General features: G+C 54.7%; 1 long non-coding RNA gene across 3 annotated transcripts; it reads left to right on the top strand.

The window, feature by feature from the left end:
• Positions 1–662: 662 nt before the first annotated feature.
• Positions 663–12,106, top strand: LOC111095242. 3 transcript variants are annotated; one of them, XR_005356376.1, is made up of 5 exons: positions 663–756; positions 2,161–2,264; positions 3,467–3,644; positions 7,380–7,519; positions 8,081–12,106. It is a non-coding gene; the product is annotated as an uncharacterized LOC111095242 (long non-coding RNA). The 3 variants fall into 3 exon arrangements; XR_005356377.1 differs by lacking the exon at positions 3,467–3,644 and having other exon boundaries at positions 8,081–8,366; positions 10,776–12,098; XR_005356375.1 differs by lacking the exon at positions 3,467–3,644 and having other exon boundaries at positions 8,081–12,105.
• Positions 12,107–26,113: the final 14,007 nt, after the last annotated feature.

The following is a 26,113-nucleotide window of genomic DNA, read 5'->3' as shown; positions in this document are numbered from 1 at the left end:
ATGGAGGTGAGAGGACAGCTGGGCCTGGGACAGGGGCCACAGGGTGGGAGGGGGCTGCAGGGGGCTGCAGAGAAAAGACCCCCCCACCCGGGGTCTCACACAGAGAATGGCTTCAGCCTGCAGTCGGTGTGGGGCAATCTGGCCTACGCTGGGCTCCTGGGGGTGCCACGATGTTGGGGCCTGAGTGGGTCATGAGGGTCAGCAGAAGAGGTAGTAGGACAGCCCTGACTCCCACCCTTGATTTAGAGGTAGACGTGGAACTAGTACCAGGTGTGGGAGACTTGCCTCGGGTCTAAGGTGAGTCCTGTTTCTGGTGGAAGCCGGGTGGTGGTGGCAGCGGTGGGTGGAGTCTGCAGGAAGCATCTTGCCTGATTTGAGCATGCCAGTGCTTGCCCATAGGGGTCATGGAACATCTGGCTTTGACAGCTGTCCCCACTGACCAAGAGGGTGGCACAGGGGCTCGTGCACACACCCAGGGGCCTGGCATCCAGCGGGGAAAGTCACCAGATCTGCAGCCTGGATTGTTTGCTGGCTACCACCTGGAATGCCCTGAGGCCTTTCCATTTCCCAATCCAACAGCCGCGTTCAGATGTGATGGGAGTGCAACCTTGGTGTCAGTGACAGGTGGCCCTGCAGCTGCATTCTGTTGCCATAGCAACAAGGTAGGGACTGCTGCCCAGAGCTCAGGGGCTGATTAGACCACAGGGCTGTCACTGCCGCTCCGTAGCCCGAGAATGTCCAGGAATGAGAGGAAATGTAAGTGGATGGGACCTTAGAGCTTTCAGCAAAGGGTATCATCCCCTTTCCCTCCCTCCTAGAGACCAGCCACCACCAGCCACAAACAGGCAATTTGCCGTTTCCTTGTCAATTAGCAGCCCCCACCAGAAAGGCAGTCCCACTCCCTGTTGACACACAGGCTTACAGAGAATAAAACATGTTTACTTCGGAGAATCACTCAGAGTGCCCTGCTCATGGGCTTGGGGTGTCTTAGTCATCCTGGGCTGCCATCGCAAAATACCACAGCCCGAGAGGCTTAAACAACAAACAGTTGTGTCTCATGGTTCTGGAGGCTGGGAGTCCGAGATCAAGGCGCTGGCCGATTCGGTTTCTAGTGAGGCTGGACTCCCAGCGTGCGGAAGATCACCTCCCTCAGAGCGCTCACCTGTGTGCAGAGAAGAAGTAAGCTCTTGGTGTCTCTTCTCATAGGGGCATCATGGAGTCCCCGCCCTCATGACCTCATCCCACCCTATTAACTCCCAGTGGCCACACCTCCACATGCCATCACATTCGGGAGCATGTGAATTTGGGGGCGAGGCACAGACATTTAGTCCATGACATGGGGCAGAAAATGAAAGTGGCCCTTCAGAACCTATCAGGAAACATTCTTATTTCATTCATTCATTCATGCATTCACCCAACGATTTTTGTGAGCGCCAGACACTATCCCATGTCCTAAGGAAATAGCGCTGATAATAATTCCCATGTCACACACCCCTCTGGCTTCTGAAGAGCCTGAAGCCAGTGTGGATGGTTCCTGTCCCTTTGTGATGACAGATGTCTGGGGTGGTGGTGTCCTTGCCCTGCCCCACCCTCTGGAGGCCCAGTGTCCCCGTCCTTCCTCTGACCCTTTTCGTCCCTTCCTCCTTCTTGTCAATTTCACTTCCTCTCGGTTCTTATCAAATTTTCGATGACATTTCATCTGGGTGGTGGCCTGAAGATTAAAGATCTTCATTTCTGGGGGCAATTCCCACACCATTGAGCTTACCTTTTGGTGGCCAAGGATAGGAAAATTGGTAAGTAAGAAAGTAACTATGTGATCACTAAATGAAAATACAGTTAAAAAGGCACAAAGCTGGGGAGGTAGGTGGGGGGACTGGTCACTTGGAAGGTCCCCTCCCACAGCAGCTTCCTGCCAACTTCTGATGTCTCCTGGGAGACAAAGACCCCTTGATAGCAAGTTTTGTCTCAGGGATTTTGGCTAAACTTCCTTAGCCTGTCTGGAGCTCTAGGACATTTCCGTGATGTCTTCTCTCTTCTTTCCTTCTCTGGGGTCAGACTTTGGTCACCCTGGCCTCCCCTTGCCCATCCTTTTTTCCTTTCCTGAAGACCCTTCCCTTGATGAAAGCCATGCACGGCCCCTCCTGTTTCTGATCCTTGCAGGACCGGAGCAGCACAGATCTGAAGAGGTTAGAGAGTGAGCCATGAGTGCTGCTGAGGGAAGAGTGTTTCCAGCCACGGGAACAGAGGCTGCAGTGGGTGCTCAGGTGGGAGCGTGCCTGGTTTGCGTTAGATCTGGGATGGGATGTGACTCAGTGTGCTCACAGGTGGTTAGCCTGTTACTGCTTCACAGATGCTGGCAGGAGACATGAGTCTCGTGGGTCAGAGTCAACAGACTTCAGTGCTCATGGCCCAGCAGTGCCTTGGAGGGTTGATGCTCTGCTCCTCCGCGTGGGAGGAGCTGCGCAGTCCTTCGGCAGAGAGCGGGGGACAGGGGTGCTGGGTATAGGGAGGAGAAACGTGGGGGACACAGCCAGGGCAGGAAGCAGGTAACTCGAGGGCTTGAGGACACAGAGTAAACACCCCAAGCGACCAGTCAACCAGAGTCTCACAGGAGGCTCGTCTTTACCCAAGACTTACCCAGACTTGACCGGCCATCCCACCAAGGGTCAGGTGCCACCGCCTTATGGGTCCTGGAGGGAACCTAGCTGCCCCCTCCCCTGCTGGTTTGAGAAGGCTGGACCGGTTGTAAGGCTTCCATGTTCCACATTGTGTTCAGTGATGGCGGGGGTCGGGAGGGGTGAGGACGGGCTGAGGATAGCGCTTGCACCTGCTCTCACCTCCACCATAATTCCCCACCACCCACCCCCACTCGCTACCCACACTCGCCCTGCCACAGGGCCCAGCTTGCCACCAAATTAGGAAAGCAATTTGCTCATGTGGAACGTGCCACTGCTGGAAGTTTCTCTCCTGTTATTAGCTAATTTGCTGTGCTTTAACATAGCCCTTGTTATCTATAACCATGGCAACAATGCAAAGCACTGTGCACGCCTTTATTTTGGACTCTGGAAGCCCGAGCATGGTCTATTTCTGTCTCCGGGCTTCAGAGAAGCTGGGTGGGTCTGGAGGCATGGGGTGGGGTTGGGGGACTTCACACACAGAGCTCCTCTCCTGGGGCCTCGGTCTTCCTAACTATAAGGTATGGGTGGGGGGGTCACTGGCCACTGAGGACTTCTGTGTGTGGGAGAGTGGTGTGTACCCAGGATCCAGAGGCAGGGTTCCACAGGAGGCTGCGGGCTGGCTGCGCGTGGGGATGTAGGCAGTGGTGTGTGGCTCCCGCTGTTGACAGTCCCTGTTTCTGCTAATTTGGTGTCCTCACTATATAATTATACTGTGAAATTCCCTGACTGAAGACAGTTTTTTTTTTTTTTTAAATATCCTTCCCTGACTCCCACCACTCATTTCCCAGATTCGTGAATGGGGAAGGTGGGCGTTTGCAGCTTTTGGCGGAGAACGAGGGATGTTATGCAACCTGTCCTCTGAATTTCCGCAGCACCACCCCCTCACTGGGGTTCGGGAGGAAGAAATGGGAGGATGTGGTTTCTGACTTCTCTGGGTCTCAGTTTTCCCATCTGTCAAGTGGGGACGTAAGTATCTTCCTTACGGGGTGGTGCCAAAAGTCAACACGCTGCCTTCCAAGCGCAGGAATGTGGACTTTCTCCCTGTTGAGATGACCTCGGGTGGGTGCCTGCACCCCTCTCAGCCTCACTTTCCCATCGCTGAGTAGAGTCAGGGATAGATATCTTACCGGGCTGTTTGAGGGCTAAGTGGGACCCTGCCAAACAATGCCTGGTGTCGCGCTGATGCTCAGTGATTGGCATCAATGATGATCGTGAAGGTATCATGTCCTGCGGCACCTGCAGGATCCCATGTGGACCTGCGCACGTGTCCCAGCCGGCTGTGGGTGGGGCGGCCAGTTCTGTGAGGTGAGGTCAGAGCTGGCAACTACTGGACCTGTCAGCTCCATTCAGAGCACTTCTCAGAGCTCCCCAGAGGCAGATGCTGATGCCACTTCGATGAGCCACGTCCCTCTGATGTGCTCTTGACATTTCCTGCCGGCTTTCCCCTGCCTGACCGGGTCAGCGGTCAGACTGAGTCACAGCCGCCGCCCTGGGGCTCCTGGCTGGCTGCCACCCCGGGGGCATGGACAGGACGCAGCTCCGCAGAATCCATCTGCTCTCAGGGGGCTCTTTCTCTACATTCTTATTTTAAAACTTTACAATTTGTTTCTTATTTCACATGCTTTCTGTTGCTATCCTAACATAAAGGAAACCCTTGGGATGCTTTGACCTCGTTGATCTACTTACTACATGTCAACATGTGTTTGTTTGAATGTAAGTGAATGTCTGGAGGGAAGACCCTGGAGTTTCGCAGATGTCGCTGCTGGGGGTGGCTGGGGGTGCTGAGGCGCCTTGTAGATCAAATGAAGTGGCGAGATTAGCAAAGATGTTTAATTTTGGTTTGAGTGAGTGAGTGCTCTTCTGTATTTTATGTTGAAAAGATTTGAATATAAACAAGATGGGTTGCTTTGGAACTGGAGATGCATTTCCAAAATTTAAAGAGACCAATGCTGAAAACACTCTTCGGAAGGTTCACTTCCATCATGTTTCTTTGCTTGGATTGGGCTGATCTTCGAACGTCCCCTGGGAATGAATGTTTCCTATTGTTCTCATCTCCCAAAGAGGGGGCTCGGCCTCTGCCCGGGTCCGAGGTTTGCCCTGGCCAGGTTGTGCCAGGTTGTGCCGGTGTCCGTCCTGCAATGGGGGTCTTTCTTTCCCTCCACCTGTGAGGACAGATCCTGAGGTCTCTGCAGACCTGCCTCCTCGTGAAGGCCGCCTGGATACGGGCTTCACAAGCCCTAAGTACCTGCTGTACACGCAGCCTCTTTAGGGGAAGATGCTCTGCAGCCAGAGCCCTGGGCTGGCTCCCCTCCCCCCCCCACCGCCCCCACTCCTGAGAAAACGCAGGGAAGAGTCTGGTGGGAGGTGGCACTTCCTATTTCAGATCACTGTCTCACCTTGAGCCTGAGAACCTGAGAGGGACAAGCCAGTGTTGATGCATTTCAGGTGGGCCTCTGGAGCGGGGCACAGTGTGGTTCCCCCTAGATTTTCAGAGTTCCCTCAGGTGGGCAGCAGGGCGTTTTCACTTACCACTGAAGTTGGCAGGTTTTACGAGTGGAGGTTGAAAGCCTGTGTTCTGCTGTGTGCACAGCCAGGTGGGACCAGAGGACAGACAGCCACAGGCTGGCACTGGCCGGCAAGGTGTGTGGACATGTTGACTGGTTCTGGGGCTCAGCAGAGGCTTTGAATCCCGGCTCTGTGCCCACTAGCTGTGGGACCTTGAGTCAGTTATCTGCCCTCTCTGAGTCTCAGTTTCCTTTCCTGAAAAGAGGGATTCCAAATTCCCCAGAGAATTAAAAGAGGACTCCACTCCACGAGATCCAGCACGTAGGGTGCCCTGAGCAATGAACATGAGTAATGATGCTCCGAAGACAAGTCGTGAGCAGTGTGATGGGGAAATGCTCTGTTCGAAGCAGTCAGGGGAAATGTGAGGGTTATAACTGCCTGCGTGTCCTCCATCCAGCGCTGTCACAGGTGTCGGGGCATTGGGCGCTGACTCTGCCACTCACCTGCTGGATGACCTGGGGTGGGTTCTTCTTGTCTCTGGGCCCCCGAGCTAAGCTGACCACATCCATGCAAGGTGCACACGTCCACGGGGGGTGTTCCTGTGGGGCCCATCCCTGCTGACCCTCTGTCCTTGTCCTGTCTTCCACTCCCGAGGAGGCTGCGTTTCTGAGCAAACCAGGTACAAAAGGCCACTGGACCCAGTCTGGTGGCCCCTGACTGAGTCATTCCTGGGGTCACACAGACCTCAGAGCAGAGCCTGGAGCCCTGGGCCTCACATGGATTGGCTCACAGGCCTGGGGCTCGGCTTTTAGATCCCCCATTTTGGTCCATTGTTCCTCCTAGCTTCTCTGGGACTACAGCCTGCTCTGGCAGCCCCATGTCCCAGCAATCCCTTCTGGAGGCAGGCAGAGGTGTCTCTGCTCCCCTGATGCCATGTGGAAGGAGCAGTGACGCGCTGTCCCGGGATGCTCCCTGCTTTCCCTCCCTGGCCACCTGGCTGTGGTTACCATGGCCCCACCCTCAAACCCCACCCTGGCCTGAGCCTCCAGGGCCCCATGGGGTGGATGAGGCCGATGCTTAGGTGGCCGAGTACGGGGTGCAGGTTGACTTTGGTGGTGGGATGGGCAAATAGTGCCGTCCACCTGAAGGCTGGTCCAGGTGTCCTTGTGTGGAGCTCTTGAAGAGTCAGCCAGGTGATGCATGTGGGAGGGAGAGCCAGCCTTCCTGAGTTCAGTTCTGCACTGTCACCTGCTAGCGGTCCTACCTCGGGGCAAGTCTGAGCCTCGGAGCCCTCAGCTGTAAAATGGGGCAGAAAATGATAAGGCCTCACATCAGAGGTTATTGTGAAGGTAAAACGAGACAATTGGGTCTGAGCTCTGTCCATGATGAAATTATTGGGAATAATATTATTTGTAATTTTTTATATTATTTGTAATTATAATGTTTATTGAGTGCTTATCATGTGCCAGGTGCTGTTCTAAGTGCTTTCTATGTGTTAATTCATTTGACAACCCACAGAAGTAAAGACTATAATTGCTGCTATTTTACAGATAAGAAGGGCAGGTTTGGAATTGGTGACCCATGGGAGCAAACCCTGAAACCCCACGATGACATGAGTGGCAGCTGCCCAAGCTGCCCCAGCCCTTCTTGGGCGACAGGGGCTCAGAGCATGCACCTGGCTCTTCTGGGGGACTCAATCCTCTCCAGCCCAGGACCGCTCCCCATACAAACCTGCTCTCTCCCCTCATCCTATATATTGTTTAGTGAGACCACTTCCCAGGCCTCTAACCCAGGAATTGGGGTGTCCTCTGAGATGATGTGGATGAGAGCCTTCTGGGCAGAGGGACCGGGACATGGATCAGGGTGCTAGATTCTCAGGCACATGGCTGAATTGTTTGGGGCTGGGAGGTGCATGTGAGAGGCAGGGAGGTAAGCAGGGCTCTGCATGGCTCCCCACCCTACACACATGTGGGGTCACTGAGGTGCTGTAAGCATGCTGAGGCTGAGGTCCTCCCCCCGAGATTCTGACTGACTGGGTGATGGATTTTTAAAAGATTTCCAGTTGATTCTAACACCAAGTTGACACCTGGTGACCTAGAAGATCACGAGAGGAAATGAAGCCACATGCACTGTATAGACTTGCAGTGTCCCATTAATGAATTCCCTGTAAGTAAAATTAGAACTTCATCTCCTCAGCCCCACAAGCGCATGTCAAGTGTCCGGTGGCCAACATGGTGCACAGCACAGACCACCGTCAGCGTTTCCATCATCTCAGAAAGCTCGAGTGGACTGGACTGGTTCATCTCTAACTCCACTCGGTTGGAATGAGAAGCCAGGTAGGCATTTTTAAAGAAGGAGGGCACTATGGGCGGGTATTAGATTTTCAATAGGTCCAATGCAAGGTGGCCTGAGTGACCTCGGAGAGAATCCACAGAGGACTGTGCTGAGGATCCAGGCGGGAAGAGAGGTACTGACCCCCCACATTGGTAGTAGAGAGGTTGGGCTTGATTCGGGAAGGGGCAGAAGGGAGCAGGTGGGGCTGAGAGTGTGCCGCGGAGGAAGCAGCCTGAGGGCCTTGGGCCTGCTGCCTACAGGTGCCTCCCTGGCAGTGGTGCTGGACCAGGGGACGTTTGGTCCCATCTAGAGACAGTTTTGGGTTCCCATGATGGGGGATGTGGGGTGCTCCTGGCACCTCCCGGTGGAGGCTGGCAAATACCCCACGGTTTGCAGGACAGACGCCCAGGGCGAGGGCGGCCCCGGCCCGCAGGGTTCTGGGAGCCGAGGCGGGGAAGCCCGGGTCTCCGGGTGGGGGAGGACGGCCAGTCCAGATGGCACCCTCCTTGGTAACGACCACGGACGGGGAAGCGACGTGGCGGTGCTGTGTTCTCCATTCTCAGGAGCAGTTGATGAGATCTCCAGCTCACGCTGACCGTTGGACCCGGAGCCCAGGAAAGAGGAGGAGCCAGGGCTCCAGCTGCATCGGTGGACCCCTAGCCACTCAGTGGGAATCGGGGCTGAGTGCGGCGTCTTTGGGAGCAGCACCCTCCCGGGCGGGCAGACAGTACGGAGGGACGCCACATCTTGCAAAGGTTCTCTGTTGCCCAGCGCTGTGGTGCTGCAGCTTCTGCTTCTGTGGTGCCCGCAGGGTCCCACTCATCCTGCATCTTTGCAGTTTTGCAGACGGTAACCCTATAGCCTTGCTACCCAACACCTCAGACTTCACCCCTCCAGCCACATGTCCTGGTGCCTGGGTTTGTTTGGGGGAAATACCTTCCAGGCTACGGGAGGGAAGGGTGGGGAGGGGGGCCTGCTTCACTGCTGATGCCCCTCTCTCCCCTGCACCCCATAGACATGCACAGAGATGTCTGAGGCCAGGTGGCTGAGTGTGGGGTGTGCAGGACGACTTTGGTGGTATGGGTGGACAGTGCCGTGCTCCTGAAGGCCGGCCCGTAGAGGGTTGAACAGGACCCTCCAGGAACATATGTCCTCCTGGAACCACAGAATGTGACCTGATATGGAAATAGGGTTTTTGCAAGTGTCCTCCCTTAAAGATCTTGTAGTGAGACCCTCTAGATTTGGGAAGACTTTTGACCCAGTGAGATGTCCTTACAAGGAGGGAGGTGGAGAGACACGCTGATGAGAAGTTGGCAGGGAGATGGAGGGAGCCTGGAGCCACCGGGAGCTGGAGAAGGAAGGGATCTCCCCTGAGCCTCCAGAGGGACACAGCCCCCGACACCTGCTCTCAGAGTGAGAGTGCGTTCCTACTGTTCAGAGCACCCTGGTTTGAGGCACACGGTCACGTCAGTCCCAGGACCCTTGCACAGAACCCCATGATCAGTCAACATTACCTGGACAAGGATGGCTTGTCACACTTCCTGAGGCCCAACATTTGGACGACAAAGGAAGAATGGACCTAGGAGGCTGTGGGGTCTCTCTCCAGGCACCCCCTACCACTTGCCAGTGGTGGATGGAGGGCAGAGGACAGGGTGCAGGGTGCGTGTGCTCTGCAGGCCTTTCATTCAGTCTTTGCTACAACTCTGTGGGCACCCCCGCACTCTGATGAGGACATTGAGGCCCAGAGAGGCTCCCCAAGGCTTCACAGCTTGTAGGAGGCAAAATCGGGGAAGCCTCCGGAAGCCCAGCAGCAGATGGTGGGTTGGGACCAGCGCACGTTGGCAGGCCAGCCTCTCTTGTTGGGGATTGTGGCCATCTTTCCAAGACTTCGGGGTGCCTGCTTCTGCTTCCGTGGGGTCCAGTGGAGCTGAGGAAGCAGGAAGGCAGGTGCTGACCATCTGCTGTCCAGGGATGCTGTCTAGGTGAGGCCATTTGGGGGCTGCCCCAGATCTGTGGAGTGAGACCCCAGGGCATCTGTGTGCACACGGCAGTTGAAGAAACCCTGGACGTGGGCTGGATCCCGCGCTCCCAGAAACCAGGCCAACCGGGAGGGACTGCACACTGTTCTCTACCCAGACCCGTGAGCTGAGATGTCCCTCCTGGCTGGCACCCGTTCCCAGGAAGTTAACCATCACTTATAAGAAATCAGTCACCCATGCCCTTCCTCCTATGCTGCTCACGGTGCAGGGATGGAAGCTTCTGGAACGGGGGGTCCTGGGACAGCTGAGCTTGGGCAAGGCGAGCAGCAGAGCTCTGGGTGTGCCCTTCCCAGGGCAGTGCTGGTCCTCCCTGCATCCCTTCCCAGTTTGGCCTCTGGGATGTGGTGGCTCTCGGGCTGGGGTCGCAGAGGGGACCCGTTGGACGCAGATTCCCCTGCTTTGTCAGGGGCCTCACAGAATTCGGGCCGAATGGTCCCATGATTTGATGTGTTTTGTCACCACCCCCCTTCTGTGACACCGAGGACTGTGTGATACCAAGGACTGTGTGATACCCCCGGTTTCTAGGAGATTGAGGGCGTCTGGTGGGCTCGGGGCCTGCAGTGGACTCAGAGTGTGCGGTACTCAGAGGCCCAGGGCCCGGGTGGTGGAGAAGGATCCTCCGAGCCTTTGTGGGCCTTGGCTCCCTCTGCTAGGGATGGGGGCCCGCAGCGACGGACGGCCCAGCCGCCTTGCAGGGGTGTCAGGTCTGAATGGAGAGGAGCCAGAGGTGGCGGGAGTGGCTGATGGACACACCTGCCCTGGATGCAGGCACTGCTCTGTGCAGCAAACACGCCCTCTGCTTCCTGTCTGCCCGCACGGCCCTCGGGCATGTGCTGCCCAAAAGGGATGCCCACGGTGTCTCCGGACACTTCCACAATCTTGCTGTCAAAGGGCAGATGTCTTCAGGCCTTGCTGCTGTGCTTTAAAAATATGTCCTTAGTTACAAAGGAAAGGAAAGACAGGAAAGGCCTCTTAAGAATGGAAGGGAAGCGTGTATAACACGGGGTCACCATGCTGGCCACCTGAGCTGGTGTGGTCTAACCTCCTCAGGTGGGAGTACAGGCTTTTTGTGATCTGACCTGTGTCTTTCTCAGCAGCCTGCTGTCGCCTGAGCTGCATTGGGCTTATTATTAGTTATATATTTTTGAACAGTTGGGTACCTTGTCTTTGCTCGTGCTGTTGCCTTTGCCTGGAGTTCTCTTTCTTTTGTGTTTGACAGACCCCTTCTCATCCTCCGAGATGGATTTACAGAAAGCTAAAGAATGTCAGCCTTAGGGCCTCTCCTGCACAGCACCTGCCAAGCCCCTCTATCCCTGGAAAGGGGCCCTAGCAATGTGTTTGTATGACAATGAATTTTTAAGAATTTTGCTAAAGTAAGATGCTTTGCTTGTGCTTGGCTAAACCCACTGGCTCTTCCCGCTCTGATGCCCTGGCCTTGCACTCCAGCGTCATGACAGCAGGGGCAGCGGGGATGTTCCTGGAGGTACCCCCGCCCCACAGAGCCAGCTCCCAGAGCCTTACCCATACCACACTGACCATGTACCTCGCTGGCACGTCTGCAGGTGCCCCAGCTCACGTCCACCGTGACCTGAGCCCCAGATGCATGCTCCAAGCCTTGCCATGTGGTTTCATGGTGTTTTACGGAATGTAAACATCTATTTTGAGATGGAAGAGGAACTCAAACACTGGTGCAAGATCCGAAAGTTTATTTAAAAAGTTAATAAAGCTCAAGGACACCGTTTTAGCTGCAACTTGGAGAGACGTGTTAGAATGTTTCCACAAACAAATGATAAATCACAGACTACTGATCCAGACAGGTACTAAGGTGTTCTGCTGCTGCTGCCGCCTTTCAGTTTATTAATTAAAGAACTGAGAGGGCATTCAAATAAAAATAAATGGAATATGGAACAAAAGCTTTAAAGATGGGGAGCAAAGGAACAGAACCTAATCTGCAAAGGGGGGATGATTTATACAATTCATTAAGATAATGAGTTGGTTCTGGGATGGTTCGATCATCCAGCTAATGAGGAGGAGCAATTCTGTGAACCCGTTTGGAAAAGATTCAAATTTCCTGTTAATTTGGAATAAATACAGATACTGACAAACACTGTGTCGAATCTGCAGTGTGCTGCCGCCCAAACACATCGGTGACAATGTGGCTAATATGTGCTTGCAGTTTAAGAAGCATCGAAGACAAATCCTTGCAAAACACACGTTGAAATGACATGAAATCTTACAGTTCACATAGGAAAGATCCTTGACAGAAGCTTTCCCAAATCAATAGCAATTGTAAACATTTACTTGTCTTTAGAAATAATGGGATGTGACGTGATCACAACAATGATTCCTTCTTCTGATCCTTCGTGCTGGAGGAAAGACTGATTTATATTTATATTCTCTCTTCCAAAAAAAAAAAATTACATTGCCCACCAACTCATTGTTGTATGCAGAGACCATCAAAGATTGGGCATGCAAAAATATAAAAGTATTTTAGACATAAGACAGGTGTTCTATTAATAGAAATATCATGTTCTTTGTCTGATTTTTGTGAGGTTGGTAACGTTTTCCAGCTTTGAAATGTAATTTGTTGTGATTTCTTTTCTCATTCTGAATCAATGTTAGATTTTTGTCCTCGATGTTGGCTTCACATTCTTTTACTTAGGGAAGCTTCCCACTCCCCCTGCCAGGAGTGCACACACGACTGTATGAGCATCAGGTCCCCTGAGAATGGGTTCCAGGCCAACCTCTCCTGTTTGGAGAGCCCTCCCTGACTCACCAGCACAGGGAATGCCATCTGCTCTGGGTTCCCACAGGACCACTGAAGCACAGCCACCACCGCCCCTTGGGTGGTGCTGTGTTTATGTGCTCCTGCCTTCCCCAAGGGGGAGAAGTGCTTCTCCTAGCTCTTGCTAGTTGCATGAGGCACAGAGTCCAGCCCTGAGCAGATGCTTGGGAACGTGAGTGTTTGGGGTAAGAGCCCCTCAAGGAAGTCGTGATAGTCCTGGGCGCTCAGAGCATCTGCACTGTGAACTCTCCCGCCGTAACCACCCCCCCAAACCCCCCTAACCCTAACCCTAACCCTAACCCTAACCTCTGGAGCAAGCAGAGAAGACCCTAAGCGTCTTCTCCGCTTGCTCTCTGGAAAAGTCTTGGTACTCATGAGCTGTGAGGTTCCAGCGCCTGACTTTGGATTAAGCTCTGTGCTTTCCCAGGGCTTTCAGTTCTATGTGGGGAGAGTCTTCAGCCCCAAGTGCGGACAGGCCTGCTGGTGGACCTGCTGGCATAGAGTCGGGGAGGGCTTTGCCTGCGTTCTGTACAATCCAGGTAGCAGGCTTCTGGGGTCCCTGTCTGTTAGAGGCTGATTGGTGTCAGGAAGAGACAGACCAGGGATGCCTACGGAGGGAAGGAGTGAGGATGGGGGGGGGGGTGTAGGGAGAGCTGTCCCCAAGGAACAGGGGCAGTGAAAGGGCCACAGGATGAGCCTGGGCATGAGGTGGGGGCACCTGCACTTCTGTGTTCCATTTCTAGGATTCCTCTGGAGAGACTGGGGGTCCAGGATAATTTCATCCTTGAGAACATCTGGCTCATTTTTCTCTCTTAAACATGATTTGGGGCTCTGTTTCCTCTTCTGTAAAATGAGGAGATAATCTTTGCTCACAGTGCTGAACGTTGGGAGACGCTCATCAAATAGCAGACATGAGATTATGCTGAGCAAGCACAATGTCAAAGCAGGTGCTCAGCAAGCATAGCATCAAAGTAGGTGCTCAGCAAGCACCTCATCAAAGTAGATGCTCAGCTAACAAGGCAGGCATGGGATGGGTTCTTGGCTAACAAGGCAGGTGCAGGGCAGGTGCTCAGCTAACAAGGCAGATGTGGAGCAGCAGGTGGTCAAGCTAACAAAGTTGGTGTGGGCTGAGTGCTCAGCTAACAGGGCAGGTGCGGGGCAGGTGCTCGGTTAACCTGAGTAGCTGGTCTGTTGTATGAGCACTGACCTGGACTCAGGCGGCCTGTCTGGGTTGGCTGGGTGCCTCCCCAGAATTTCTCTAGGTCCAGAGGGCCATGTGTCTCTGCCAGTTTGGAAACGTCTGAGTGTTGCTGCGGGGAGCCTCCTGGGGCAGATGCACTCCCGGAGACCCCCAGGTCAGGGCTGCTCAAACTGCCTTTCGTCACGGAGTCCTCTGCAGATGAAGTGAGCCCAGTGGAGGCCCAGTATGTGAACGGGTAAAATGGGGCTGGTCCGGTGGAAGCACAGGGTGAGGGGCTCAGAGGCCCACGCCCTGCTCACTCACTCTGCACCTGTCTCCGACCCGTCCCCAAGGGGCTGCCGTGAACCCCAACCTTCCCATGTGGAAACACATTGTGATCTAAGTCAGATGCCTCTGGGATGGAAGGGGCTGTCGTACCAGAGGACGGAGGACGATGACTCAGGAGAACTCAGGGAGCCTGGCGCGTTCTCTTGTCCTCAGTGTCCCTGCTGTGAGGGCAGGTAGTTGGATCACCCCCAGTTTGGAGGGGTTTTGGCGGTAACTCCAGTAACACATGGCGCAGGCGCCACCTCGTGGTGAGAAGGGGCCACGGCCGCTGTGCGGAGTCCCGCGGGCTCCCCAGGTGTGGGCAGAGGTGAAGCCGTTTACGCCAGACCCTGGCCTCCGGCGAGGATGCTGCCTCTCTGGATGCAGGTGTTTATGGGTGTGGTGATCAACCCCATCTGCCAGCACCCCTGTGCAGCACCCCTGTGTGATCTTGGCCGCCCCGTTCCCTCTGGATGTCAGCTCCCCATCTGCAACCCAGGGGGCTGGACCCAGGCTCCCCTGAGCACTCTAGGGATCGAGGGGGGGGGGAATTTCGTGAAGTCCCTGAAATTTTAAGGGAATTGTTGGAGGGGGTCAGTTTTGTGGGGGTGAAGGTCGACAGATCTAATTGCTTTCTTAAAGAGGTCTCGCGGGAGCCCTGCTCTAGATGCACCCCAAGGGCACCCACGGTCTGGACCTTCCTTTCTAGAGCCTGTGCCCATCTAAACAACCCAGAAGGCCCACGTTCCGCAGATGCTTCCAGCTTGCCAGTGGTCTGGAGAAGTACTAAGGAGGTCAAAGACAGATGAAAAGCAAACCCTAACCCCACCCCACCCCCACCCGGCCCGCCCCAATGCCAGTGACATTTGGTTCAGCCCTGGGGGCAGAGCTTGGAAGTGAGGCTCTGGAACTCTGCAGGCCGCCACCCGCTGCGGGCACTGTCTCGCCCCTCTACGGCTCCTGTCCCGGGTGCACCCCAAAACACTACTTCTCCCCGAGTGGCCATGCTGGGCCCTTCTGCAGAGTCCGAGTGGGGGTGGAGGGAGGGGACAGCCCTTGCCGTGGGGTCGCCGCTCTGGGCCAGGCACCGTGCCGAGTGTTTGGCTGTAATTGGTTCATCCAGCCCTCACACTGTGAGGCTCCCAGGCAAAGCCCCAGCTCCGGGCTGGCCTCCTCATCAACCCAGCAGCCTGAAATCGCCCACTGGCTCTGCTGTTCGGATGCGTCATTTCCCGGGGGTGGTGATACTGACCTCGCGCCTGACCCGGACACTCCCCGCAGCACACCCACTCCGCCCATGCAGAAGCCCACACCTTGTCTCTGTGCCTGCAGGGCCTGCGCGCTCCCCTCCCTGCTGGACAGTCCCTGGCCCAGCCCCAAGCCTCCCTGTCTGTGCGCCCAGCCCACGGGCGGCTGAAGCTGCCCCCGCTCCTCTGGCTCGCCGTCCCCTGCCAGCTGTCTGCACCTGCGGCTTCCTGGGCATCTGGGAAACTGTCAGATGTCATGCTTCCCTTTGGGAAGGAGGCTGAGACACCCGGTCTGTGGACGCCCTCCACCCCTGCCCAGAACAAGGCCACCTTCTCTGCTTCTCTGCTTTCCACCACGGACCAGGCCAGAGACGACTGTCCCTGCCCCCACCCACTGATGAAACGAGGGAGACCCTCCTTTGAGGAACGGTTGGAGCCCTGGCCGTAGAAGGTGGAGCTGGGTTTGATCCCGGTGGGCTCCGTTCGGGGCCTCTGCCCTCGATCCTGGGGCTCCATGGCTATCCAACTGGGGTCTCACAGATCCAACAGCTTCATCCTGCCTGTTCACACCATGCTTAACTTTGTGGAATGTGCAGATTAGATAAACGTGCCTCCCCACCTTTGTCTAAGTCATGGTCCATGTCCCCTGAGTGGCTCTCATCTCCTTCCGGTGACAACTACCTGCCAACACTAGTCTTTGGTTAGGTTTGTTGAGTTGGTTTCCAGCCCACCTGGAAGCGTACTAATACGTGACTCAGATGTGCTCATGAGATTGTCACGGTGTGTCCCCCGGAGGCCGAGATGGAAAGTTCCTCCAGCAAATCCCAATGGGTGTACTGAGCTACAAGACAAAGGAGAGGGACTGAACCTTTGGTGAGCTCTTTCCAGGGACATCCTCTCCTTTCTTGAACTTTCTCGTGGCTTCTGATGTACATCCTCACCCACACGCCGTGCTCAGTGATCCGAATCCTGGTGTCCATCTTTCTGCTCATCTTGCTCTGGGTGAGGCCAGATGCAGAAAACCTGGTAAGGGTTTACTCCTGATTACACTCGCGGTTCCCTGGGGAGCACACGGCACGTGGAGTGGGGCCAGTGGAGGGGAGCTCATGGCTGGTCATGGGGCAGAGGTGCCAAGGATGAGCCACAATGTGGCTTCCTTGGGAAGGGATGGGCCAGGAGGCATGGAGAGCTTCAGACAGGCCAGCTATGGTGGCAAGTGGTGGCCCCGTGAAATCCATGTCTACCGTGACTGTTAGAGCACTTGGTCTTGGGCGATCCAAAGCCTCCAGGTGATTCTGGGGCAGCCGAGGTCTATGGGGAACAGCCTACAGCCGTTCTGTGGATGTGCAAGAGCAGTTGATAGGAGTTCAAGGTATGGTTCAGACACACTGCTGCCCCTGGAACCCGCTGAGACAAAGCCCAACTTCTGTGGGCTTGCTTTTGGGTCATGGGGTCTGGCTATTCCCCTGCAATGAGCAGGAGAAGGAGCCATTGGGGGATGAGGACTTTGAACAAATCCATGTAGGTCTTCTCCTACAGGCTCCCAGGCCCTGGGCTGGGGGCAGAGGTCTCTTCCTTCCTTGTCTCCACCCTCTCCTGCTGTGAGGTTCTTCTCAGGGAGTACTGGCTGGCCGCGGTCTCCTACTGGCTCCTGGCAGCACACGTGTGGTCTGGGGAGCATCAGCCATGGTCTAGGGAGCACCAGCCACGATCTGGGGAGCATTGGCCATGGTGTCCTATGGCACACATGTTTATGAGCTGGGAGGGAAGGGACCCCTGATTCCTACCCCAGCCTCCCGATGACAGGTGTGCCCTCCTGAAGGCCACAGATGGTGCCTGTGTGGCTGGCACACAGGGCGGGTGGTCTGCATTCCAGAAGCACGAGGTTGGCACTCTTGGGAACATGTGGAGCACTTGCTCACATGCTTCGTGTGGAGAGTGTGTTCTGAAGGTGGGAGTCATGGGTTCTCAGGTGGACGGAGAAGGAACACTGTGTGGCCTGAGCCTGGGGCAGGAAGCCTGCTGAGTGGCGTTGGTACCCAGGCTGGACGGGGTCTTGGTTGACGCCCCGTCCTGGGGTCCTGTGCTGCGGGCCTGCAGAGGGCGACATCCCCAGCACAGTCTTCTTGTGGCCTTCAAGTCTGGAGATCGAGGAACACAGCCCGTGGGGGCTCTAGGGACAGAGTTTGAGCAAGTTTTCACACCGAGGAGGAGTTAATGAGGTATAACAAGTCCCACCATAACTAGTATCTGTCCTCTTATTTTTTTGATTTCAGATAACGATGTTCTGACTATTGACAGTTTCTTTTCTGAATAGGAACATATACTCTACAGTTTAATGGCAATTTATTATTCAGAAAAAAACAAATTTGAGCCTGCCTTGCCTCTAAATGGGGTCAGCAAGCTCTAGCGACGGTCCCACCCAGAGCCGCCGTGCTCCTCACCATCCCCTCCTGACCCTGCCAGTTCCATGTGCTTGCCCCATCAAATGGGCATCATTCGGTCCAGGAAGTCCACAGTCAGCCTCCGGACGGAGCCCCTGGGGGTCAGGGCTCCCCAGGCCACTCAGGCACTCAGCTCAGGGTCCCAGGGCCAGCCCTGAGGTCCTGAGTCCTCCTAACCCCAGCTCCTTAGTGAGAGGCCACCTTTATCCTGGGGTCGAATGCATCACTAGGCCCCACATGACATGGCTTTGGCGCCATCTGACAGGTGTGCAGGCTTCAGCCCTCGTTTTGAAGTTGCTTTGCTGTTTGTTCCTCTCTGGATTTTTCTGGGGAGGGTGTGTGTTGGGCTTCTGCTGCTTCCTGAGGGCTCCTGGCCCTCTTCAGGGGACCTCTGTGTCCACTGAGTTCCCTCAGGCCACAGCAGACCTGGGGCAGGAAGCAAGAGAGAAGACGTGTTTTTTATGACAAGGACCCCTAATTTCCCAAGGTGTTGCAGAAACTAGTCTGTACTCGCCAATGAGACATTTGGAAGTGCTCGGGATAGCGTCCTAGGGCACTGCCCCGCCTATGTTGGCTGCCCGGGCAGAGGGGCCCCACTGATGCCACCGTGATGGTGCAGTGAGTCTAACTCCCTGGGATCCTGCCTTCAGCTGCAGGATTGCTCCCTTCCTGCCTGGGGAACCCCATGCAGAGGTGAAGCCTCTATCCTGACCCCACAGGGAGATGGCTCAGCACACAGCAGAGCAGGGTGCAGCCCGCCCCCCAAAGTCAAAAGTGTCTCAGGTTGAAGAGCTTCCTGTGCAGGACACTGGCTGGACAGTCCAGGTTGGGTTTCCTTGCACCAGGTCCTATTGATAGACGTGCCTCTAACCACGGGGCACGGATGGTGCTTCTGCTGGCTCTCTGCCTCTGAACGCCTGCTAGCACGTCTCACAGGAGCACACGCAGCTTCTCAAGAATCAGCAACTGTGTGCAAGCTGAGGGCGGAAGGAACCCATGGGAAAGCCAGGCGAGTGGGAGAGACCAGGTCTGCAGAACCGCCGGCACGACTGAGAGCCGCACGTGGATTGTCTTACAGAACACTTAGCCTCTTAAAGGAAAGTGCAGCATCCTCACTTGGAGATGAGGAGCCCTCGGAGGATGGTGGCCTGGGAATGGGAATTTTCAGAGCTCCCAGATGATCTGAGCCATGGAGCTGGGGACCAGTGTTTGGAGGTGGTGATATGGAGGTGACCTGTCATAAGAGTCTGGAAAGCCTGGGTTACAGTCCATCCCAGTATCACCACAGAGATGGGGTTTCCAGGCACATTACACGTCCACTGCCGTGTGCCGCTGGCAAAGCGGGGCCCTCTTATTCTGAGAGGCCCCGTGTCAGCAGAGGGCCTCCTTGGTTGCAGGGGACAACAGCCCAAAGGTCACACTGGGCTCTTCTGCGTGTGGCCTGTGTCCCTCCCCTGCAGAGCCTGGTGGCACGTCTCCCTCTCTCCCCGGGGCAGGGAGGCCAGGGATGGGGTCAGGGACCGAGGGGTCGGGGGGCAGGGGGTGTTTGACCAGTGGGCCCTTCCAACACTGACGGGGCCCCGCTTTACAGAAGGGTCCATACGGGCAGTTTCACCAGACAGGTACAGACAGGCGGCCGTGAAAGAGTGGTCGAGAGCTGCCCTCCGTCACCTACCGGGAACTTTCTGGCAATTTTCTGGCTTCTACACAGTCTACGGAAGTTTAACAGAAAATAAGTGTTTCTACCTGGTCATGTGTCGGTCCAGCCAGCCGTATCAGGGCCAGGGGTGCCCAGGGCTCGTGGCGGCAGTTCGGGCGCGGTGCTGTCGTAAGGGCAGTGGCTGGGTGGGGACGCTGACACTCCGCAGGCCGCATCCCTCTCCTGGCTTTTCTGTTTCAGATCGGTCTCCATATTCTCTGTGCACTTACCGTCTCCCCAAAATTTTGAGTAAAAAGCTATTACAGAATGTGATTATGATTTTTATTGACATTGGACTTCTTTATAAAATTGTCTTGGCCTCAAGAAAATGCTCTGTGATTCTAATTATTAAAATCTTCTGTGCTTCTCAATGACTGGCGGCATCTTTTCTTGTAGGTCCTACATATTTCTTACTACATTTATTCCCAAACACGTCAAGTATATATGTACATGTGTACATATATGTGCATATATATCTATATACTTACATTTGAAACGTCTACAGGGTATTTTCCCATCGCATTTTCTAATAGCAATATTTATTAAGTTGAACGTGGATTGGTATTTTTGAATAGAGATCATTATTATATTAAGAAAGTTCTTCTAATCTCAGTTCACAGAATTCTTTTTTGTGAGTTGGGATGCTGGATTTTATGACGTAACTTTCTGTCCTCTACTGATATGACCATATATTTTTCCTTTTTGTCCTTTCCTTTTATGTCCTGTTGATGTGACAGGAATGATTTTTCTAGCATTTACCTAATTCTGGAAGAATGGAAGCCGATTTGGTTTGGCACCTGACAGCCGGTGATGATGGAGTCTCAAGGATGGTTCAGTCCCGCATCCCATCTTCCCTTCAAACCCTGTTAGCACATGTCCCCAAGCATGCAGAACTCTCTGTAATCCCTTGTGTTGTCCACTTGCTGTCCACTGCCTGGAACCCAGGACCCCTCCCTTGTGAACCTTCAGAGCACATGTGCCCAGATGCCCCTGCTTGCTTGGGACAGTCCTAGTTGGCACCTGCTGCCCAGGGAATTCACCACCCTCACCTGTGTCCTATTTTGAGCAATGAACTACAAGGTCACCGTCTCGTAGACCAACGGTCCCTGGTCCTAACAAGTTGAGCCTCTCCTCTCGGGCTCCCATAGCTTCCCGTGCACACTTGCACCATGGCGTTTCTAACACCGTATGCTCTGCCAGCAGCTCTGGGCAGGCACCAGCAGGTGCTCAGTCCCTTAGTCAAGGCTGCTGGTTGAATGAATGAATGAATGAATGAATGAATGAATGTCATGATTTTGTTTTAAAAAAATAAGGGCAGCTCCATCCCAGAGCACATCCCTTTCCTAGTATATGCCCTCTGAGGGGCCCTATGGATGGCCCTGGCCATGGTGCTTGGCCGCTGGCACCAGCAGCCATTCGCCCTCAGAGGGTGCAGTCAGACCAGGAAGGCACCGTGGGAAATGCAGACTGTGGCGGACCTGCGAGAGGAGGAGAGAGTGGAGGGGGACAGGTGGTGGAGGCCGGAGGAGGAGACCCAAAGCAGAAAGTACAGGGAGGGGATGGGGGAGCTGTGAAGGAGGAAGAGGAGGAGGCAGTGACCCCCACCCCCCTGAGCAAGGCTCTGCCCTCTGCTCACACCACTATTTTGGGGGTGCTAACTTCTTGGCTATTTGGGGAAATGATGCAGGCACGTTGACCTGTCTCCAATGTCTCGGGCCTCAGTGCCTGTGATCACAGAATAAGGTCACATTCCCCTTAACCACTCAGATTAAAGCAGGACAAAGCTCTGCTGCGTTGATGTCAGAGACAACCCCATGAAGGCATCCCACGGACCTATTTCTGGAGGTCCTCAGGGTGTAGGTCATGGGCACGTGCAGGGGGCAGCGTTGGTCACGGCCACGTGCTGTGGCCCCTCTTCCCTCTTCTCCCTGCTGCCCCTGGTGCAGGGGACAGGTGGGTGGGCCGTCCTGCAGAGCTCAGCATTGCAGAGCCCCTGTCCTGCCCCACTGCCCCGTCTCCAGGGACAGGGACTCTGTCTCCCCTTTGTGCCTCAGGCTCTCCCCTTTTCCCTATAGCACAGCAGGCCCAGCCCGAGTCTTTAATTCAGTTTTATTGGGAGTTGAGAGAGGATGGATGAGAAGCATACCTGGTGGGGATTTTTGGGGTCCCCACCCACAGGCATTCTGCAAGGACCCTCACCTCACCGTCCCATCCCACAGCCACGTGGCAATCATATCTCCCCCCAGGCCCACCTTCGGGGGCTGAAACCATGGAGATGTTCTTGTCCATGGCTCTGAAGGCCAGAAGTTCAAAACCAAGGGGTGAGAAGAGCTGGCTCCTGCTGGGGGCTGCGGGGGTCTGTTCTGTACTTCTGTCCTGGCTACTGGCGGTAGCTGGTGTCCTGGACATGCCTCCCTCCAGCCTCTTCTTGCAGGCCACCTTTTCCCTGCCTGTCTCCTTATCCCAAATCTTCCTCTTCATGCTCTGATAGGGATGCAGTTGTTGGGTTTAGACCCTATTTCCAATCAAGATCACGGATCTTTCTTTTGTTTGAGGCCACAGTTCAGCCCAGTATGGAGTCCTTACTTCCTGTTTTAGAATGAGCACTTTCCAGGACGAGGGGCTGTGGATTCCAACCCTCTGACGGCACACACTCGTCCAGGACCTGCCCTCCTTAGATACTTAAATTAAGAGGGCTGCTTGGAACTACTCACAGAACCGAGTGGATGGTGGTGCTCGGACCCTTGGAGGGTGGCACCCACCATCACCTGAGAGTCGCGGGGCCCTAGATGCTCATGCAGGAGACACAGCAGTGTCAGCAGATGTCATGAGCAGCTCTGTGGCCATCACAGCTGAGGTGCCAGAGGCGCTGGAAGATTCTCAGCATCTGTAGGGGGAAGTAAGCTCCCCGAAGGTAGAGCCTGCTGACAACTAGGTGCTGAGAGCAGGATTAGAAGACCCCAGGGCATCTCATAGTCCAGCTTTTCCTAAATTGTGCCTCCCTAGGAACAATGGTGCTGCCATAGGCCTTATAGAGGGGCAGGCTGAAGGGATCCTTCATGCCGTGGCCAAATCTGTGGAGAATGGGGGGCGGGGTCAAGGAGACAGGTGCACGTCCTACTGAAGAGCATCTCTATATCTCAAGCCAAGGGCTGCAAACTCAGCTGTCTGGATGGTGAGGGAGGGTGGTGCAAGGGGATGGAGGGTAATGCAGGGGAGGGAGGGGAGTGCATTGGGCCAGGTGGGGGCACAATGTGCAAGCTGTGTGCATGGAGTCAGTGGTGGTAGGCGGGCACTTCCGACCTAATGCACAAGGTAGCAGCTGAGCCCTTCTGTGGACGGAGGGCCAGATGCAGGGACACAAGGGACACCTTTCCCACAGAGCAGGTGGGAAACTGAGCAGGAAGGGAGAAAGCATGGTGGGCATCACAGCCAGCCTGCGTCCCTGGTAGCAAGCGGCACTTGGTGGTGCCCAGTGCTCTGTGCACCTGCCAACCCCAAATCCTGCTGTGCTGAGGATCCAGGAGACCTGAGCCTTGGGCTGACATGTCTCCTCTTCTCTGCTGAACAACTTTGTGCCAAGCAGAATAGACCATCTTCTTATCACAGTCCCCATACCCAAGGCCTCATTTCCAATCCCAGCTCGGGCTTCCTTCTTATGAGTCATGGGACCTTGAGCAGGATTCACAATCTCTTTGAACCTCTGCTTCTGCGTTTCAGTGATTCACACGCAGTGAAACAACCCGTCCCAAACAGTGTCTTCAGCCAGCAACAATAATTAATTTTGCTTGGAGAGGCAGTGACTGTAGTATTCATGGAGGGGCTCTCAGTGGCCAAGGGCAGGTGGCAGCTGGGGCAGGGGGTCCTAGGGAAGCTGTCTTCACCCACAGATCGGGCACATGAGCTGGGAAGACTTCCAGATGAGGCAGGATCCCTGAGGTCTCCACATGCCTTCCACAGGGAACCAACTCCTGGCATGGCAGCCCAAAGCTCCCAGAGCCCGTATCCCAAGTGAAATAAGCAGAAGCCACGTGGCCCTCTCTAACCTGGCCCTGAAGTCACTTCTACCTCCTTTCATCCATGGAGGGGCCACAGAAGCTCCCTGAACAGGCTAAGGGGGTGTGCTGTGAACTTGGCCTCCTGGTGGGGTGAGTGTCCAAGAGTTTGCAGACGTGCTTTACAGCCACGACACCACCTAGTCAACCAGGCTAATAATACGACTTCCCATAGAAGGGATGCACCCAAGTGTGTTTAACCAGATTTTTCCCAACGCCGGTCTGGTTATCCTGGTGTTTGGCCATCATGCATCCTGCTGGAGGGAACTTCTTCTTCTTCTTCTTTTAAGATTTTATTTATCTATTTGAGAGAGATAGAGATAAATATACAGAGAGAGAAAACACACACAGGGGGAGGGGCAGAAGGAGAAGCAGACTCCTTGCTGAGCAGGGAGCCCAATGCAAGACTCAATCCCAGGACCCCAGGATCAGGACCTGAGCTGAAGGCAGATGCTTCATCCTCAGGCAGAGCTCTCTGGGCACCCTGGAGGGAACCTCTGTGTCATAGTCTCTTGCTGTCCTCTGCTGCTTCCTTGGGAGGGGAGCCAAGGAGAGAGGTCACGGGATCACAGAGCAGAGACAATAATCCACTCTTCATCTTTCGTTTTAAAATATGCTACTGATAGAAATCACATAATTAACAGTTAAACCCTATTGTCTTTCACATGTTGGAAGACATCCCGAGAAGACAGCAAGTCAGATAAAAATATCCTGCTTTAATAAAATATGTTGTTTTAAATATCTCTGAGAAGGCTCCCAGGCTGAGCCATGCTTCCCACACCTCGGCTGCATGTGTACGCAGGCCGAGTGGGTATTTTAGGGCCTTGCTTACATTTCACCTTCACGATGCATAATCAAAAACGCTTTTGCAGAAGTGCAGATGGGCTCACAGCTCTGGAAACAACTCTGTGCTCTGCAGAAGTTTACCCATCGTGAGGTTCCGGGGTGTCCTTGGTTGGGGCAGGAGCAAGCAGAGAGGCCATGAAGGGACTTCGTTGGGCAGAGGACTGCCCGGACTGCAGGCCCACACTCCTTCCACATGTCATTTCTCAGCCTTTTGGGAACATGAGCCTGTGTCCTGTCCCGGGCTTTCCCCCTGCAGCTTCTGGATGTCCCAGTGGCTGTGCTGTTTGTGCAGAGTGTTATGTAAGATGTATAGGCGTGTGAACCAGATTATGTTGAGCCCCGTCTCCCCCTTCCTAAGGACTGGACTGCTCAGCTGGACCTGCAGAGTCTCTGTTTTCTGCCAGTAAGTCCTGGGCCTCCCTGACTGAGACCACGAAGAGGCCTGGAGATGTGGCTATTATTCAAGGGATTATCAGTAGCATCAACCTCTGCCAGGCCGAGATGGTGCAGGTAATTCCTTTTAGAATGGACTTCTTTTTGCCATCTAGACACATGGCTTTAAAAGGGCTGGGTACTTTCTTCCTTCAGTTTCTGCAAAGTTCATGGGAGAGTCGAAATGTCAGAACATGTTTTTCTTTGGCTGTGAACTTAGTCAGTGACCTTGGGAGGGGCTTGCCACTTGGTTAAACCCTTTCAGAGCAAATGTTCAAACCAGAGGATCCAGCCCCGCCGTTCCCTGGAGGGTGGCTTTGGGCAACAGGCTTGTCCTTGGATGTCTTCAGATGCCTCACCTGAGAAGTGCGGAGCTGAGCTTGGCCAACCCTGAGAGACAGCCCAGCTCTAAAACATGGTGACCATCGGCCATGGTTCCCAAGGGTCTTACCCTAAGATCCTTGAGTTTTAGAATTTCATCCATCTTCCTTCTGATGACTCCAGAAACCACTGGGGCCTTGGGAGCACATCATGTATTCTTGGCAAAAAGAGTTTAAAATGGTGGGGAGATTGTGTTGGGCTGGAGTCTTCCGAAAGGACACCCTTATCTAATGACGTGATTACTGTTGATTTCTTTAGAAAGCTGAATGGGGAAGATGGAGAAGAGAAGGGGATCAGCAGGAGGGTGTGGACAGGTCAATCCCACCAGACACATCCCTCAGTACACATCTCATAGTTGTCCCCTGACACTGGGGGGAGTCCAGCATGCATTCTGCACAAGATGAGGAGACCCCTCGGTGGAGCATTGCAAAGGGATGCAGCAGAGGGTGTGCACAGGAGGGTGAGGCCAGGGAGATGAGAGCAGAGGGAGGACCTGGGGAGGGGTGTGACAAGGTCTACCACCGCTGACCCTACACGGAGCAATATTCTGATGCCCCTCTCTCTCACCACATCAGAATGCAGAGAAGGAGAGCGTGTACACCTGCGTGTATTGGGGGGTTTCGACGTTCCCTTGTGTGTGTGGTGGAAAGAGGCAGTGTTTGAGTCAGAAGGCAATGTGTCATCCGGCCACACACTAGAGGCATGGAATGACCCATGACTGTGTTGATATCACGTGATCTGCATGAATGTTGGGAGTGGGGGCCAGGCCTGTGGGAGGACAGTGGCAGAGCCCCTGGAGGAAGACGTTCCATGTGGAAACAAGGACTTAGATGCCCAAGAGCAAGGCCATTGCAGGAACGAGGATGGCTTGATGGTTTGCGGTTGATGTGCTCCCATCAGGGCAGACTGCAGTCTATGCAGTCTATAGTCACGTATTTTCTCCCACATCCTGCCTGTACCACCATCCTGGGGAAGGAGGCCTTGAAGGGCACGACAGCAAGGAGCCAATGCCACCCAGTCTGTTGAGCATCTGTGAGTGTCCAGGGCCTAAATGGGTGTCCCCTGTCCTCGAGGACACACAGAACCAGGCTGACCCACAGGTGACATGAATGGGAAGTAAGGTTGGGAGGGAGGGGCACATGTGGTGCTGGACTAGGACAG

The sequence above is a fragment of the Canis lupus genome, chromosome 3 (assembly GCF_011100685.1).
Source record: "Canis lupus familiaris isolate Mischka breed German Shepherd chromosome 3, alternate assembly UU_Cfam_GSD_1.0, whole genome shotgun sequence".
Classification (NCBI taxonomy): Eukaryota; Metazoa; Chordata; class Mammalia; order Carnivora; family Canidae; genus Canis; species Canis lupus.
The sequence above is the reverse complement of the archived record's forward strand: the minus strand, read 5'-3'. Positions and strand labels throughout refer to the sequence as shown.